The sequence below is a fragment of the Mastacembelus armatus genome, chromosome 9 (genome assembly GCF_900324485.2).
Source record: "Mastacembelus armatus chromosome 9, fMasArm1.2, whole genome shotgun sequence".
NCBI classification, from domain to species: Eukaryota; Metazoa; Chordata; class Actinopteri; order Synbranchiformes; family Mastacembelidae; genus Mastacembelus; species Mastacembelus armatus.
In genome coordinates this window covers 14134224-14153236 of record NC_046641.1, presented here as the reverse complement: position 1 = coordinate 14153236, position 19013 = coordinate 14134224, and the positions used below count along the sequence as shown (strand labels likewise).

The 19013-nt window shown below is 38.2% G+C and overlaps 1 long non-coding RNA gene across 4 annotated transcripts in view; it reads left to right on the top strand.

The window, feature by feature from the left end:
• Nucleotides 1–19013, top strand: part of LOC113138723 (uncharacterized) — a 96096-nt gene that overhangs the window by 12641 nt on the left and 64442 nt on the right. The window contains exon 3 of one of the 4 annotated variants that reach the window (XR_003296487.1): nt 17019–17237. The exons of the other annotated variants lie outside the window; for them this stretch is intronic. This is a non-coding gene — a long non-coding RNA (uncharacterized LOC113138723). Of the gene's footprint in view, nt 1–17018; nt 17238–19013 lie in introns of those variants that run through there. 4 annotated transcript variants of the gene reach the window in all.

The window sequence follows — 19013 nt, the reverse complement described above, 5'->3', positions numbered from 1 at the left end:
ATTCAGTTACAGGTAATCAGGTCACAGTCGACTTTTCTCTAATAAGCAAATTCTTTAAACGTCATGTGAGCAGTAGCCTTTTCTTTCCAGAATCCAGGGTAGGAGATGAGAGAAAATTGATTTTTTTTAGATTTCTCTTGGAGAACACCCACCAGTACTTCACAGTAAAGGCTATAAATGGCTATACGAGAAAAATACTCTCTCAGTACTCACTTTTTGCAACTGCTGTAAGAGGAACACAAAATCCAATATGAATTACAACAACCCAGTATTCTCCTTAGACATATGAGACTAGCTGGTGACAGGTGAGCTCCAGAGGAGTCCGGCCACATACTGTAACAATCACAATGGCTGGTTTCTGCTGGTTATGTGACATGCTTTGTGTATGCTCCTCTGTAATCTGCAGAATACATCACTGTAATGACCTTCTACGAAAGAAAATTAGGCAGTTAATGCGTTATTGAAAATGACGCAGCTGGAGTTCTCAACAGCTTATTACTGCTACCTTCAAATCATTGCGCTGGTTTCCAGTACATAACAGAACTGATTTTAAGATTATTTTGCTTGTGTATAAAGAACTGAATAGGTTCACTCTAACAGCTAGCAGTCAGACAGATTTGTCAGGTCATCTGGCACTGACCTCCTTGGCATTCCCTGGGTAAATTAAAAGTCTAGTGAAACTGCCTTTAGTTTTAATGCTTCTTGTTTATAAAATATCTGCTGCTGTCCTAAAGATATGAGATGTGTTCAGACTCTTCTGAAAGTAGCCTCCAAACATTTTTCTTTTTTTGAATAAGCCTTTGGAAAATGCCAATCTGTCTTCTGTAATTTAATAGTGTTTCCTGTGCCTGACTAAAGTGTTTCAGTGTTTAGGAAAGCACATTGAGTTCTGCCTTGGAACAAGAGACAATTAACATTTTAAGCACGACAGTTAAGCCTCCACCGTCCTACTAGTCAGTATGCTGCTGGAATAGGCTATTCTGGGATTGTGTGTCTCACAGATGAAGTGTGCCAGCAACAGTACCAGCACAAGTTAGTTTACTTGAAGGAACACTGCTGACTGATCAACAGAACAAATTTAAAAATTACCTCATGTCCTTCAAAAAAGGCTATAAATTAAAGAGTCCAAATTGTAGCAAGATCTAATAATGACTTGATGGGTCCAGAAAAAGCATTTATGCAAAACCAGTATTGCAACCATTCCATTATTGTGCTTTAAGCATACAGTATTTTTTTTAGGTTCTGAATTAACCTTAATGCGAAAGGAATACAGTAATGTGAAAATAAAGTTTCAAGTTAACGGTCCCCAGCTCTCTGTGCACTGGTAAAATGGTTACATTTACAGGAAAAAAAAGGGAAAGTTTTGATGTTAAAGGTTTTTTTTTTAATACTGAAACACTGGTAGGGAAATTAGGTATGAAATGGCTTTGATGCACAAACACTTTTAAAGGAAAGCAAGATATCGATCCATGACAGTAACTGTAGAGTGTAGCAAGACAGTAAAACTATGATTTGTAACAGCAGTCATCCTGCCACCAGCATGAATGGCTACCCATGATGATTGCTTCAGAGCCACTGAAGCAAGTTAGTGATGCGTCAAGCCAAGGTGTCATCCAGCTGGGATCAGTGGTGATTACAGTTTAGGCTTTTCAGCTGTTCACTAAAAGCAGATCCTCTGAGGTCAAAGCCTGCTTACACAGAGGTCCAAAACATTTTTGAAAGACAGGAATTTTCAGAATTCACTTTCTCAAATTTGAAACTGCAAGTTAAAGTGTGTGGGCAGGCCCAGAACCATCTGCAAGCGTCAATCACAGGTGTTCCACAGCTGGTTGTTAGTCTGAGAGTGAAACGTTTTAGTTTTTACATTTGCCCCTTCAAGTGTCCTAGCTGAAACAAAAATGAAGACGGTAATGTTGAGAGGAATCTAGTTACCCCTCAAAACTGCAACACAAGAGTGTGAATATTGCCCAAATTAAAATTACTGCCAGTGCAATTTCAAAATCTCATAGTTACTATTTGTCACTGCTTTCACATATAGTGAGTTACCAGTTTATTATGTAAACATAGCAAATGCAGTGTAGTATACAACATGAATACAACTGCACAGCAACAAAGCCTCCCTTCACAAAGACAACCATGTTCAGCTTTGACTGGAACCATTTTAGAGAAACGTTGATTAGTCTTTTTGGTCTCTTTGAAGTTGCATTGCTGTTCTTTTATTTTATATCTAAAAAAAATGTACAACTGTGATGGGAGAAGTAAAATATGAGTTTTGATGAAGTGACACACAGTATAGACAATGTATGTGTGTGTCCTTTATATGCTTTGACTTCAATGCAAAACATTATTTGAAAAATGAGGAATATTAAGAGCCAGTCTGCCTCTGCCTCTATTTTACTGCACAGGTTAAATATTAATGGCCTTCTTCTTTTCTCTGAGTTCTTTTCCAGTATCCCACTGGCTAAGGATAATTAGCTGCACTTCTAACTGCTTTTAACCTGAGTGGTAAATACCAAACTAAAAACTGAATAACAGAATAATCAATGCTGCACCTGCTGAGCCAAACAACCCTGAACCCATTTGTTTTCACTTGTGTGAAAGCGCGTCTCAACTATTTCCAGCTGACGTCAAGGCTGCTCCGACTAATCACCCTTCGGAAACCGAGAGACGAAAAACATCTATTTCTGTAAAGCAGAAACATTCTCAGAGGCCAGTGTGCACCACCTTAATATGGACACAGTGCACAGAGCAACATCAGACCTACACATACACACACAAACATACATGCAGTGACATAATGGACAGTACAACGGTCATGTCTCTACAATGATTTTGAACTTCACCCTGGTTGTTATTCTTTCTCCAGCCATGATGTCAGTATCTTCTGTCAGTAGCAAAACAGCAAATGTAATAAGTGCCGACATCATTTCCAAATTTCTTGAAACAGTCGATTTTTATTCTTTCAAAAACAACATCAAGGTTTTTTTTGGTTTTTTTTTACTTTTGTCCTTTGGGCTACAGTAAGGGTGGGACAACATAATACTCATACACATACACATACACAATCAGTTAGACTCAAACCCACTGGCTTGGCATGTACTTCATTGCACACTCGCTAACACACATTTGGATGCTGGTGGTCTGCCAAATAAGACCTCGGGGTTATTCAGATCTCAGTTCCCCTGAAATAAGAACTATCAGACTGAAAATTCCTTCAGAATGAAAACACTGGCATATGCTTCCACAGCATATGTTTGGAAAGGAAGATTTGATTACAGCTTGTCTTTGTTCAATGTCTATCAGTTCTAAACATTTCTGCAACCTTTGATATCACTATTTTCTTTCTTGTGTTTTTTTTTTTTTTACTCTCTGATGTTTTGCTGGAAGTACAGGGGCTGTGTGTTTGCCATTTATTTTGTTGCTGCAGGGTATGTTAAATCTATCTCTGCATGTGATATATACTATACAGGACCCTATTTGCCATCACATGGCAAATTTTGTCAAGCTGAAGCTTACTGAAAAAACTTAAAAAGACCTTGGAGCTCATATCTTTAACAGGATCCAAGTCCCTGTATCCAGGCAACAGTGACAATATAATTTCCATACTGAGCTGCTTCATCTTGGACATACACCATACTGTACATGCAAAAGTAGGTCTTACTGGTGTCCATATTTTACAGTGCTTTCACACTGTTACTAATACATGTAAATAACCCTAATTTGGATTCAAAAAGTCAGAAGCCGCCTACTTCTCATTGAATAATTAATTAAGATTAAAACTTGTATTACCCTGGCTGTAGATGAAGCTGCTTCAAATTAGTTTCAAACTAGGTGGTTAAAGATGCAATCAGATACTAACACATTGCTTAAAATGTCTATGATCACAAAACACTGTATTCAAACAGAAATTGCCACATAGCAAAACAAAACCAACTGCAAATTCATTTGGGCGCTCCTAAGACTCTCAGCCTTAATTGTTAAGGTTTTTGAAACTGCAGGCTATGATTTGTTTGTTTGTTTGCTTGGCTAGATAGTTTCATCGACAGTTTATTAGTTTCATTAGTGCCAAAATATTTCAGTCACGTTTTAAACTTTTCCATTTGTACAGTGCACCGAAACAAAATGAGAAAAACGCCTTTACTTGGTTTTTGTAAAATTGCATACAGTATGTGGTAAATTCATTAGCGGACACTTACATCACTCTGGCAAGTATTTGAGGTTAAAATGTACTGGTGAGTTAGAGACAAATGGAGTCTAATGTGATGTTCACACACACACACACACACACACACACACCTACACATCACTATGCACACATGTTTAAAATACAAAAAAGATGAACACATACTAAGCTTTCCACTCAAATCTGTCAGCAAATCATTTGTCATTATTTACAGGCACCGTGTGCATAACAGAGAGCAGATATCTGAGGTATTTATGAATCCATACTGTATTTAATGTAATATGGTGAGTGTGTGTGTGTGTGTGTGTGTGTGTGTGTGTCCGATTTTTCTTCTGGCATCTTCTGAACCGTGTGAAGGTCAGCCAGGCCTGAGAGACGTGACACAGATACAGTGGATGGCCTGACTCTCACTTTTTGCGGTTGGTCATGCAGCTGTGGTTTTGGTTCAGAAAGAGTGCGCGGAGGATGAGGAGATAAATGAGGATGTAGAAGAGCAAAATAAGACAGAAGAGGGAGTGGAGGAGGATGTGAAAAAAAAATGATGCAAAGTTAAGAAGTAAGAAGGGTGGGAAAAAAATTGCAGAACAGAGAAGGAAACAGCAGTGAAAATAGCATGGTTTAATCATGATTTCTTAGAATTCAATGATGTTCAACTCAAGTTTCCAAACCAAATTACATGGAAAATAACAACTTGGCTGTATGACACATAAACATGTAACAAACAAAATGTATACATGTTTTCTACTAAGTGTGTTATGTGTGAATGTCTATAATATCCTGTCAACAACTTTGTTTTAATCACCTGATGTGAGTTCATACTGTACTTAATGTAAACAAAACGGTTTCATTGCCCTAAGCTTAATGAACACAAGATACATCCATACATCCATCGTCTATACCTGCTTATTCCTAATTAGGGTCTGTCAGACTATGGCTGATATAAATTCATATAAATTTATTATATTAATATTAATATAATAATTAATTATATTAAGAAATACAGTGTAAAGAAACAAGAAAGTGAAGGTAGATGAAAAGATTAGAGGTAAAGAAATTGTCATTAACTGTAAAACAGAAACAGAGACAAGTTATGCAGGAAGAAATAAAATTTTTGACATCATGACCAAATGGTAAAAGTCGTGACACTGAGTCACAGCCAGATATCGACAGCCTTGACTGACTGAAGTGTTAATCATTGACTCTACAAGGACACATGCCACCCCAGGGCAGGACGGCACATAAATCAATATAAGTGCAGAAATACTGATAGAGAATAATTCTAGCTCTGCAATTCAAAGGTTTTCTCCATGCATTAAATGAGTTTTCTAAAAATAAGATCACTGACTCAAACAGAGACAGAAAGACAGAAGGGCAAACTGAGCATAAAGTGGAAATAATCTACCATACTATACCAAAAGATGACTGATAAATGGCCTTCGAACCGATCACACTGCTAGTTTTGCAGTCATACTGCTGTGCGCAACGTAACGCTAGCGTTTATAATATCTTCAATATAGATTGTTTTTACTGTAGACTCTTGGTATGCTGGTCCCTGTAGTTTTCTTTTGTTATTCTTTTTACTTAAACTTCATATAACGCATATTATATCACAGCAACATTGCCAAATTTGGTCATTTACCTAATATTTGATAAGAATCATTTCCTGATAAAAGACTTCATGTTTCTGATTGTGTTTTTCTCTGTATAACATGCTACAGCCAAAATACTTTCCTTCCACTTTTAGTTGGAGAAGGAACAGAGCCACAAAGACAGCATCAGCTTTCCATTTCGAGTTTACCGATTGCACAACCACCCCCCAAACCCCACCAGACAATAATCACAAAGGGAATACTAATTCAGCAGTGAGGGCCCTCAGAGCTCAGACATCAAAGCAAAGAGAGGGGAAAGAGAGGTAAGAGGTTAGAGAGTGAAGAAGGCGAAAACAAAGAGGAAGAAAGACAGAGCAAGAGATGCAGTACAACAAATGCCAAACAAACTGTAATTCAAGTTAGTAAATCAGGAGGAGGTTGCAAAATAAACTTGGAACATGATCTTTTTATTTCCTGATGGGATCTACTGAGCTACATCTTGCATGCATGTAGATGACTCTCTGGGAGAGACGGTATGCAGACATTAATCATGTAGAATTTAGATGCTATTGTAGGATGGATGCTACAATACACTACCTATAAATATTGTAGAACAACATCTACAATATTTATGCTATCAGTGCGGCTCTAAGTATATAGTCTGCTGTTACTGTAAACCCCCCGAATTATAGTTGTCAGACCATGCCAACTGCCCAGACCATGTATGCAAGTGTACAGTTACAAAGCAAGCTAAAAACCCTTTAACCCTTTTTACTGTAACGGTCAAACTATGAAAGCAGTATTGGACAATGATGGCGACTGGTATCAGAAAAAGATAAACAATTGTGGCAGCACATTACTGCAACTATGACAACTATATCTGTGGTTTCTCTCTTAAACAAGATCCTTTCCTATGGATCTTTTCTATGGCGTATATGTCTGCCCTAAGTGTGGGATGAATGGAGGCAAAAGAGATTATGTAATTATTTACATGCAATTTATTTATTTTAGCACCAGCTGACTATTTCTGACAAGAGGGTGTCCTGGATGTGCCCTTCACAGTAAAAGCACCTATGTTTGATAAATTCTTTCTTCCCCTGCTGTATTTATGTTCTGCAGAAATTCACATTTCAATTTGCTATAGACATTCAAATTTTTGGCAAAAATTTGTTGCATGCGGAACAGATGCCCTCACCACCTCCTACACAAATTCAAATTACAGCCCTGGCACTTACTGTCATAAGCAAGTGGCTATGTAAAAATAGCTAAAACAGCAAGTTGATACTGAAAATGCCAGACTTCAAATGACAATTTGTCTTTACAGTTTCTCTAAGTGTGGCGCTCATTCAAATGGATATACTTTCTTTTTTTTTTTTTTAACATGAAAACACTAAGGTGCAGTCAAACCCCGGTACAGAATCTAAATGCATCTGAAGTGTGTTACCTGTATTATGAGAGCCATCATCAACATTGTGTCCTTGTTTTCATCTATGGTATAGTATAAACTTGGAATAATAACAGAATATAATCACAGCGGCAATGATGATACAAATTGATGCCAGGTATTCAGCCACAGTTTGTTTATGGATTTGTCCAAGGCATCCTACCTTTTAATGTTTAGAGCTTCATTTTCATTTCTTCCAATGTGAGGTTCACTGAGATTGATTTTGGCAGGGCTGGCCAATCCCCTCTAGCCCCGCCAGCCAGTCTCCCTTTGCATGTGTCATCTGCATATGACTTGAGTCACTGATGCAAATCTGTCAACTGTGTATTTCCCTAGAAAGCTCTCAGTGGAAATGCCTGTGGAGAATAACCAAGAATGAATATAGCTGTCAACTATTTCCAGAGAAACACCTTCAAGCATCTTCCCCTCAGTGTCAATCTCTCGGCCATAAACCATATGGAAAGAATATTCTTATTTTTAATCAGAAGGCAAGTTTTGACAGCATCTGTGTGATTTAGTGGACTAAGGCACACCCACTCTGTTATGATGATAAAGTTAATGACTGTTTCCCTATGCCTGTTCTTTTATGAGATGAGGGTGAGATAAGAAATGATACCGGTAACACACAGGTTAAACACTCTTATTTTCCCACAATCCTGTGTCTCTCCCTCTTGTCCTCTACACATTTTCAAACACGTGCTGCGTAAGTTGGAATATTGGTTTATAGCATCATGTCTTTCCATTGTGCCTCTCTGTTATGTGGACTATTGATCTATTTTGGAAGCCTTCATACACAAGAAAATCCTTTGTAAAAAGTTCTCTGTGCAGCAGTAATATTCAGTCAGGTTCCACGCAAACATTGGCAATTTAAAAGGAAAAAAAAAAGCCTGCTGCATAAAGAACTCTGTGGGATCACCTTAGAACTGATAGTAATTTTCTATTTTCTGCAAGAGTAAAGCATTCACAGGATTTTTGATTCTGAAGCATTAAATTTCTTCATTTCATTCTGGGATTAGCTGATAAGTTAGTGTAAAGGTAGGTTAGACCCGTGGTAATTATTATTTCATATCATAAGCAGCAAATTGTTGTTGGCTGCATGGACCATCGACTACTTCACTAACAGGTCACAGTACGTGAGGCTGCGTAACTGTGCGTCTGAGGTGGTAGTCCGCAGCACTGGGGCCCCTCAGGGAATGGTGCTCTCACCGTTACTCTTCACCCTCAACACTTCGGACTTCACATACAACTCCAGCAGCTGTCATCTCCAGAAGTTCTCCAGCCATTGTTGGCTGTGTGTCAGAGGGGAACAAGCTGAAGTACAGGTCAGTCATCACGGACTTTGTTGACTCTTGTTTTTGAGCGCAAAACCTTAAAACACCAGTAAGACGAAGGAGATGGTGACTGACTTCCGGAGAAGGACACTACCACACACACCGGTGAACATCCAGGGCTTGGACATTGAGCTGGTGGACAGCTTTAAGTACCTGGGTGTTCATCTCAACAATAAACTGAACTGGTTCCACAACACAGATGCCCTCTACAAGAAGGGCCAAAGTCGCCTCCACCAGCTGAGGAGACTGAGGTCTTTTGGAGTGGGCAGGCTCTTAAGGACTTTTTATGACTCTGTGGTAGCCTCTGCTATCCACCACTCTGTTGTCTGATGACAGGAAGAGACTGAACAAGCTGGTCAGGAGGGCAAGTTCTGTCCTGGGATGTCCGCTGGCCTCCGTGGAGGAGGATGTTACCAATCTAATGTCCATCATGGACAACACCTCTCTTCCACTGAACCAGACTGTGGAGGCACTGAGTAGCTCTTTCAGCAGCTAACTGATACACCCACAGTGTAAGAAGGAGCGCTACCACAGGTCATTCATCCCAACAGGCATAAGACTGTACAACTCCACAGTTTAGTTGTACTCTATTCATTCTTCAGTACATCAACAGGGCTGTACAATATTCCAAGATAATCATCCCTGCCACTACAAATATGTATATACTATAGCCTGTATTATATTGCTAATTTTAACTTTGTCACATTACTTCTGCTATACACTTTGGTAAATACTTTACACACTTTTGATATTTCTGCATGAACACGTTTTTCTGCCTTTGCACTTTATATCATCTCTGTGAGCTGTCATAACAAGTGAATTTCCTCGCTGCTGGGATTAATAAAGTTCATCTTATCTTATCTTATAAAAATTTGGCTTTTATGAATGAGCGTGTAGAGCAAAGACTACCAGTACTGAAACAACTTGCCTGATAATAATATATGTCCTGTTTTTATGAGGTGAGACTGAGAATCTCTCAGTACTCTGTCTTCTATACCTCAGTGTAATTTTCATTTGGTGCAACAAACTGTGTAGAGCCCTGTGTTGATATCAGTGGGACTGATCTCTGCTGTTTCAAGTGCTACCTCTCGGTTTTATTGAAGACATTTGTCATTAAGGATTGTCCCTCAGGGTTCGGTATGTGGCCCACATATGTTGTCTGAGCTGCCTCATGTGCACATACAGATATACTCCAGTATTGTACATTGCATAATTTCAGTTTTCATTTATGTATCCGATAGGCAGCTGTGGATCACAGTCTTGATATAAATCGCTGAATATTCTACACTGAAAAGCCTTAAAATATGCATTTCAAGGTCTAAAGTTCCATAGAGAAAAACATGTAAATGTCAACAATTAGAAGAAAATCTACTAACCCCAAATTAAACTACCTTTATATGATTTAAGAGCTGTGTACATACTGAGCCTAAAGAGAACAATTAATACTGCCCTATGTTCTTCCCAGTGTGATAAGAGGTCTGAGCAGGTGGAAATGCAAGTGTAATTGTAAAGGCGTGGGTCTATCTGCATATTATGATGATTTTCCTTCAGATGAGGATGCTATCACACAGTCTACAGTACTGCAACCTAAAAAATTTTATCTTCTTTTATTTTAGCGCCCAATCCAAAATCCTGTCAGGGTCGTAACTGAGCCAATTAGCTATTTTATTTACATGGGCATACCTCAGTGCATTGTAATGTAGTTGGAAAATCAGATTTAAAAGGGTGATAGTGACCAAGTATACATAAAGTAAGTAGCATCCAGCTGGCAGGCGTACAGTGGAAAAACATCCTTGGAGGCTCCCCAAAAAGTTGCCCTGCGTAGCACTTTTCCTTGTTCACTGCTGTTATTGCGAATTTTGTATTTTCTTCTTCTATAGAATCATTTAAATGAAGAGCAACTTGAAGAAAAACATTTTTATTTTTCAATTATTTATATCAAATCAACTTTAAATTGCAGAATATTAAATTATTATGACTTTATCCTTAATTGTACACTGTCTAGTTGCCAACTGAAGTGCCTTGAGAGGAATACCTAGTAGTGGTTGCAGTTTTATTACTGTAAAAGTCTCAACCAGAAAGAATACTTGTGTAGTACAGTGTGATACAGTGCAATTGTACATTGTTTATGTGTTCACCTGGTTAATCATAGACCATATATACCATGTAATTCCCCTGGAATTACATTTGGTGAACTCTGACGACTTATCAAGCTAAATATGTTTTTTCTGCAGTAGAAAGCTGCCTCATAAAATAAATGTTCGGATTCACTGCCAGTTATATTCACACTTCTGCAAGATCAGAATAAACTTATTTACACTCTTACTGTCTCTGAGATGAACTCTCAGGCTGAAGTGTCTGGAGGTGTGTACTAGACACACAATCAAAGCTGATGATGTTTGTATAATCCATAAAAATGAACAAAGTTTGAAGTCAAACCTTTTTACTATAACAGAGAGACTGGATAAAAACAAACTACCATTTCTCTCTATGCTTATTTTCATTGATTATTTCTTTGTGATCTGTCCACTGGCCTGTGGATCAACACAATCTTTCATTTTTAATAGTTTTTTCTTCCCTAAGCACCTTTTTCTTCATCCCTTTCTTTTCATGCTTGTCTTACCCTCATTCCCCACAGAGCCATTTTGAGGATTGTAGTGTTTGCCAGGAAGATTTGATAAACACCATACGCCATCATTTCTACTCTTTAGTATTAATGAGATCAATCACAAGCTTCACCACCATGCTGCTCTCTCTCTTGTCTGTCTGCTGGCTCCAGAAAGGAGAGACACACACAGTGAGATACTGTACTTGGAGATAAAAAAGGTGTCCCTGTGTAGGTGTGGGATGGTGGTATGTGTCTATATGTATGTCAGATGTCAGCGTTGGTATTGCATATCTGAATGTGTTTCTGTGTGTGTGAGAGTGGGAACGCGGATGAGTATGTATTGTGTCTCTGTTGTGAGTTTGCATGTTAGTGTGCATGTGCGAGGGTGTGTGCATGATGCAGCAGATTGCAGAGGGCGGGGGAGAGTTGGTTTTGCCTGCACACTAACAGATGGCAGGAGAGAGGGGGTTTAAGTTTCTTTTTTTTTTTCACTTCTTAAAGAGCAACCAGTTAATGGATGTGTGTGCATGCCGACGGGTTTTGGGAAGGAGAGATACACAACTCTACGCTTCATTCTCGAGAGTGTTCACTTAACTAAATTTATACAGCATAAGCAAGCTTGCTCTTCAACTAAAGTACAACACACACACACACACACACACAGTTTCACAAACAGATGCAACCACATGAACACACAAATTGACACTCACTGGCAGGTGTTGCTGCCACTTCAGTGTTCGCTCATAAGAGGAGAGAAAAGTAAAGTGCATGGATATAAGAACACATTTCACTTTTCTGCTTTCCAGCACCTCTGGGTGACAAACACAGAGAGGAGATGGAAAAAGAGACAAAGGTGGTGGCAGAGGTGACGTGGTGTCATAAGACTGACAGAGAAACCTTAAGGGACTGTAAAGAAAGTAAGGTGCTGCAACAAAGCACAGGAACAAATGAGTGATAGTGAGACACCATGTTTGAAACACAAAGACAAGATGAAAAGACAGACTCTGATATGATGTTACCTCATCACATTTCATGGATATCTATGAGCAGGCCACAAATGCAAAAAATTATGAAAAACTGTCTTTTACTGACTTTGCTAGCAGCCAATCCAAGGATTTTGTGACCTAAGCAGCCCCTTGAGGGCTTCCAGGATGTAACTGCATTGTCCAATAAAATACACTGCACTAAAATACAATATATACAGTCTATGTGTGTATCATATATGCATTTGTAGATAGAGAAACTCAGGCCAGCTCACTCATTTGTTTGTGCCTCAGCAAATCCTTCCTCAGTTTGAGTTTGCTAAGAAGATATTCAGTTTAATGGCAGACAGTACAACGATATAGTGAGCCCCAACTTCAGCAAGAACCATTATTTTTACAACTTTAGGTTGTATTTTGAATCTAGCATTACTCACATTCATGTTTACGATCTTTACTGGCACACAGCAACATATCTTGGCATGTTACCCCTAATATGTACATCAGTGAAATACTTTTATACCATCAGTAGAAATCTAATGGCCTGCTGCCACTGCCCATTAGCTGACTCATTAGTACACAAGAGTAAAAAACGCACATACACACAGTACATGAACATGTCTACACATGATTGATCACTAAAAAAAATCCCCATGTTTCTCCTCTTTTTAGTTAAACTGTATTGTTTGCAATAAATGAGCTCCTCAGCATCCAACTGTTATACAGTACAGCATTCAATAAAGCTAATTATTTTTGTTTTTCTCAAGTATTTTGAAATCATACGCTCTCTTCTGTATGGATAATGTAATCTTGGAAATGAAATATTGAGCACTTAAGAAATACTTATAATGGGGATTAGACAAGCACAGAATGGTTTGTTTATCGCCCTAAAAAATTACAATTTAAATTACAGCCTTTTTACAATTCATGCCAGTCTCTTGGGTTTTCATGCTTATCGTTCTATATCTGCTTTGTTCCATCACGTGGCATTATTCAACACTTCACCTGCAACCTGATCTTTGCTGCAAACGATCATTAATAACTTTGCATATTCACTGTGTGTACATTGTGCTTATTTCTTATTTCTATTTATGTATGTGAAACTGCAGGGTGGGCTGTGCAGACAGTCTTTTATACTCATATTTTTTCCACATAGAAGAAATGTACTTTTTCAGCACCAGCAGAGCTTCTGTATTCTATAGTCTTTATATGAATGGGACACATTGATTACAGACAGGTAATCTCAAGTGAACATATTGTTTGACATATTATTTTCTGAAAACAAGCAGCTACACCAGATGGTTTAGGTGTTCCTTTGTAAGTAGGCTAATACTTATACAACAGAACAATAATATATAAAAGACAACATAAATGACTGCAGATGAATGTGATTAAATCAATCTGTAGAGTTTTTTGTTTCCACTGGAGTCTCTTCCTGTTAAAAGCCTTTCACTGCAATTCACAGTTCAAGAGTGATGAATAGGCTTTTTGCAGGCTCTGTATATTAAGTATAAAATGTCATCTAAAATGTACTAAATAGATTTACTTAACACTACGCTGCCATTAAAGAAAAAAGTGTATCCAAACTACACGTATTCTGTAGCTAAAGTGGGCTGTGAGTAAACGATTGCTGGTCTCTGCATGTGTGTCCTCGGGGAGAGTTCACAACTGTCAGTGTGTGACCAGCTTAGCTGTGTACTGCTACACTGTGTCACTGCTAAAAGACATGAGTGCACACATGACTTGTCTCTCCAACACAAACACTCGCACAAAAACTACCAAGAGCACTATTAAGCACTGCATGCAAATGAAGGAATGGAAACACAGGCATGTTGACTGAAGTACACACATGCTACACACACACACACACACACACACACACACACACACACACACACACACACCAAGGCCAAAGGAGGGCTGGGGCTAGTGACAGTCCCTGTCCCTGCGTCAGTGTCAGTCTCTCAGGAGGAATGAGGCAGAGTGACACAGAGTGCCCAGCAGTGACACACAACCTGTCACCACAAAGTGACATAAACGACCCACTTTCCTTTCCAGCAAGCCCTTCTCCAACATCACAGCTTCATCTTTTAAGCTGCTTTAATTTTTTAATCTTTCATTTCTTTTATAGTTCACTTCACTGTCTTTCACTTCTGAAACTCTTTCACTTCTAATAAAATGCAAAAAAAAAAAAAAAAAAAATGAATACAAAGTGCAATGACTGTAAATTCATCAGTACAGTGTGTAGTCTGTACTGTGTAATCACCAAAGAGAGAGAACGCTCAGGTTTGGTTGTGGTAGATGGACGAAAGAAAATTGGCTGATGGATAGTGTTAAAATGCTGAAGCAGACAGATAAGTTTTTGAAAGCACAGCATGACTGTATAGATGAATACTCCCAAATCGACACAGACAGGTTGATGTACATTTAAGGAGACAGATAACTAAATGTCTAGACAGGTGGATATATGCCAATCTGACATATATTTGACAGCCACACAGACAAGTCTCACTAGGTCCTATTAGCAGTCTTGTCATTTCTTGGCTGACCAGTCTTCTGCAAATGATGTAAACTGGCAGCTGCTGTGCATATGTTTAAAATGTTTTCAAGGAAAAATGATCTTTCAAAGGAAAATAACAAAGCACTGGTGAATGATGTCAATAAAAAAGGGAGTATGATGCCTAAAAACTTGGTGGATGGGTATTTAAAAAAACTGTTTAACCAGAGGCATCCCAAGTTTATCCCAGGTCCAAATCTTTAGACTTTTGACATTTCTTCACATGACCTTAGACTAGCCAATTCTGCCTAGAGGTACTTGCAAATAGCTACTGCAATCATGACCCTTATTTCAATAGACTGACATGCAACATACTATAACTCTACTAGATATATAACTCCTATAGGAGTCCTATCTCCTATAGCTATACATAAAATGTATGACTATTGTAAACAATTTAAAATGCTGGGCGGAGATACTGGATGACCTTTAAATCTAAAAATATAAAACCATCATCTACATATGATGTTAGCATCACAGCAGCAATTTTGAGAGCCATTACTTCCTTGCAGTGCCACTTAATGAAAATATTGTCTTTCAGCAGCTCAGGGATGTAGTGACATTTGATTTCTGGTGTAGTAAATGCTCACTGGCAGGCTTTCTTTGTATAATGAATTTGGAAATGATTACGTAAGCAAACTTCTTCCCCATCACCATTATGCTGAAAATGCCATGTTGTGCTGTTTTGCAGGTGCAAATGAGTAGGAATCAAAAAAAAAAAAAAAAAAAAAAAAAAGCACTCCAGCAAACAGCAAAGCAAAATGTTCAAACATCCAAACATCCATCAAACATTAAAACATCGGCTGGTTAACAAAACTGACATTTTGTCCTATATCTCACATTTTTGGATTTTATATGGTTTGGATTTGCTATGCTTGTTGAAACTTATTTAAATGCTCAAATAAGTGAGAAATGAACAGGACACCCAAAATAAAATGTTTTCTTAACATGCCTAGTGACCACAGAACATCAGAACAGCTTCAGTGGTCACAGGTTCCTTTAGAAGATATTTCACAAAATCACAAGTGTTCTGTCTGGTTGAGATTTGATGACTGCAAAGACCATCAAAAACAACTGACACCATTTCTGTACTTTTCAGTAGCTCTTCCAAGCACCGCTTTGAGCCGTAGCCAATCCCAGCTAAAGTTGGTCAAGAAGCAGGGTACACCCTGGACAGGTCGCCAGTCTATCACTGGGCTGACACACAGAAACAAACACTCACATTCACACCTACAGGAAAATTTTGAGTTGCCAATCAATCTAACCCTCACGTCTTTGGACTGCAGCAGGAAGCTGGAGTACCTGTAAAAAGCTCACACAGACAGGGAGAACACTGAAACTCCACATAGAAAGGTTGAAGTTGATTGACAGATTTTAACCCAGAACCTCCTCAGATACAAATCACTGAAACACCCTGCTGCACAGATGAAACTGACTAGTGTTTTCGAAAGGGTTAAAAAAAAATCAGAACTTTTAATGAATGACGTCCTAACATATGTGAAAATACAACCTTTAGTTCACTCTGTTAGCGTAATTTCCATCTCAGTGGCCTTATTTTACAGAAATGCATTCACATATTTTGTAAACAATCGGTCATCCTTATGTCACAGATTCTGTGGTGCATGATTTTACTTATCTCATGTCTTATATTCTTACACGTGCAGTAATGCACACAAAAAACCCACACAGGCTCACGCACAGGATGAGCAATTTTTAGCATGACATTGAAAATTCCTTTTGATCTTCATGTTAGAAGTCTGAGCTGTTTATTAATCAGCAAGTGAGAATTAAAAAAAAAAAAAAAAAATGATGCATCCACAGTGTCTCAGTTATACACATACAGATTAGTGTGGTGGCACAAAGAAATGTTAGTAGGCTCCAGCGAAATCACCACAACACTATACTAACTGTCATACTGAATCCGCTCCGATAACCAATGCCGTAACCAAAACCATCACATGACTACAGTCATTAACACGTCTTAAATACTTAACTTCAGGACCCCAGTTGTGTTGTGGGTGTGGTGGAAAGAAGGAAACATTCAGAAAAGGAAGAAGGAAAGAAGAGGAAAAAATAGAGACAAAAAGATTTGTTTAACCACTTTTATTTGCTGCAGCTGCTGTGCTCACACCCAAATGGAACTGCTTGTTTTTTGTTTTCTCATTTTTTACAGCCAAACTGATTTTCTTGCTTTATGAGCTTTAGCTTTGTTGTTACTTCTTCTGTGGCCACTGTAGAAACCAATAGTTTTAGGTGATGGATGAGGATGAATGAATCAGGTAGCGGCTGTGTCTCCTCAATCTCTGTTATCCACTCCCCTTTTCAGATTTCTTCCCAGATGGACTTCCTGTGTTGCCCTGGAGACCATTCATCACCGTGACAACCATGTACACCACCTGCCATTGTTGCTTAAATCTATTATTATAAGGAGATATGTGGCTCGATGTACAGCAGTCTGTCAAATACATGTAGTACGAATAACTTCAAATACACACAGTATATATAACTTATATGTATGTCTGAGTGTGTGTGTGTGTGAGTGTGAGAGAGAGAGAGAGAGAGACAGAAAAGAAGAGACGGTCAGTAAAGTAGTCTAGTAAGGGAGCATTCATACATAATGTGCTGTACCCCCATCTTACAGTATATACAGTACGTACTGTATATACCGCATATACAGTACATACTGTATATACCGCATATACAGTACATACTGTATACACTATGCACAGTTTCCTGCACATGAACGTAGGCTCTAATGGTTTTATTCGTGTCTTATAAAATGATTGGTCAGGCTTTTTTTGAGCCCTGTCGCTGCCACAGATGATGGATGTTCTTGTCTTTATGTTGCTTTTAATTTATTCATTGCCATCAAGATGCGAAGAGAAATGCAATAAATAAAACAAACAAAAAAATGCTTCTGAAAATCACCTACCTTACATTTAACTTGTTTTACTTATTCTATATACCTTTAGACTCCTTTACTGCTGTGTTAAAGAGAGGACAGAACAATAATGAAGACATCTTCTGACTGAAAATGTCATAGTTGTTACTGCTGGCTGGCTTACAATGGGCATGCAGAAAGATGATAATTCAAATCAAAATTACATTGTAAAAGCTGAGAAGGAGCAGCGGTGTTTACCACTGTGGCAGAAAACTGCAGCGTTCACACACAGGTGTTCAAGAATGTACATATAACAAGAACAGAAAATCAAGTACACACAGACGTGTTTTCATTCCTCATGGGGACTTTACATTGACATACATTGATTTTCTGGAGACTTGCCCTAACCTTACCCATAACCACGACTTGACTAACCCTAACTCTCACCCTAACCTTTCTCTAACCTTACACACCAAGTCTTTACTATAAAAATTTGTGATTTACATAATAGAGAACAGCATCTGGTCCTACCAAGGAAGGCCTCGTGAGTGTGTAAGCAAGTTTAAGTGCTCCTAATGTGAGTAATACCAGGTGCACACATACACACCAATTGTTTGGTTAATTAAAAGCAGTTTCTATGGTATTCAGGGCTGTGACTTGTGGTCATAATGAAAAATCAGGTAATTAGACCAACAAGTTGTTGCAAACCATCTGCAAATTAGTCTACATAAAATGAAATGGCACTTCTCATATATTTGTTCGCTTTTATTCATAATGAAAAATCATGGATTAGCAAAAAAATATGTCCTTGTCTTTCTACAAGCAAATTGGCTTATGAAACCGATGGGAATTTAATATTACTGTCTAGTCACATGGGCAAATGGGATTTATTATTGTTCTGGACTAAGGCAAGATACTGTATATGATGCAAACAACATTAAAACACTACCAAATATACTGTAGTTGACAGTGGGGTTGGGGGGGGTCTATGGTAAACATGGTCATTATACTAATGAAATATTTCCATGAAAATCGTTGGCTTCAATTCTTCAATGACAGCTATAGCTCGACAGCTGTTGTTTGATTGCTATTAAAGGCAAATCCAGTGTCTTGACCACTTAGAGCAGGTGGCCGTGTCACTGTGTATGGTGGTATCTCCTATCTAACTTGTAATATATTCACAAACATTGTTAGCATCTTAGAGAACGTTATGCCCTTCATTATATCATGTTGTGACAAAGGAAGAGAGCTCATTAAAGTTGAGTTGTATCCCACTGGGAAGAAAACATTAAAATTGTGACAGAGGATGAAAACTCTAATTAAAAAAATTACAGTAGGAAAAAAAAAAGGTTGAAAACGGGTAAAAAGATAATACATAAGGAACATATATCTGACAGATCCAAAGTATGTAAGTCGCCTTCTTTCATATCATTTAAAAGA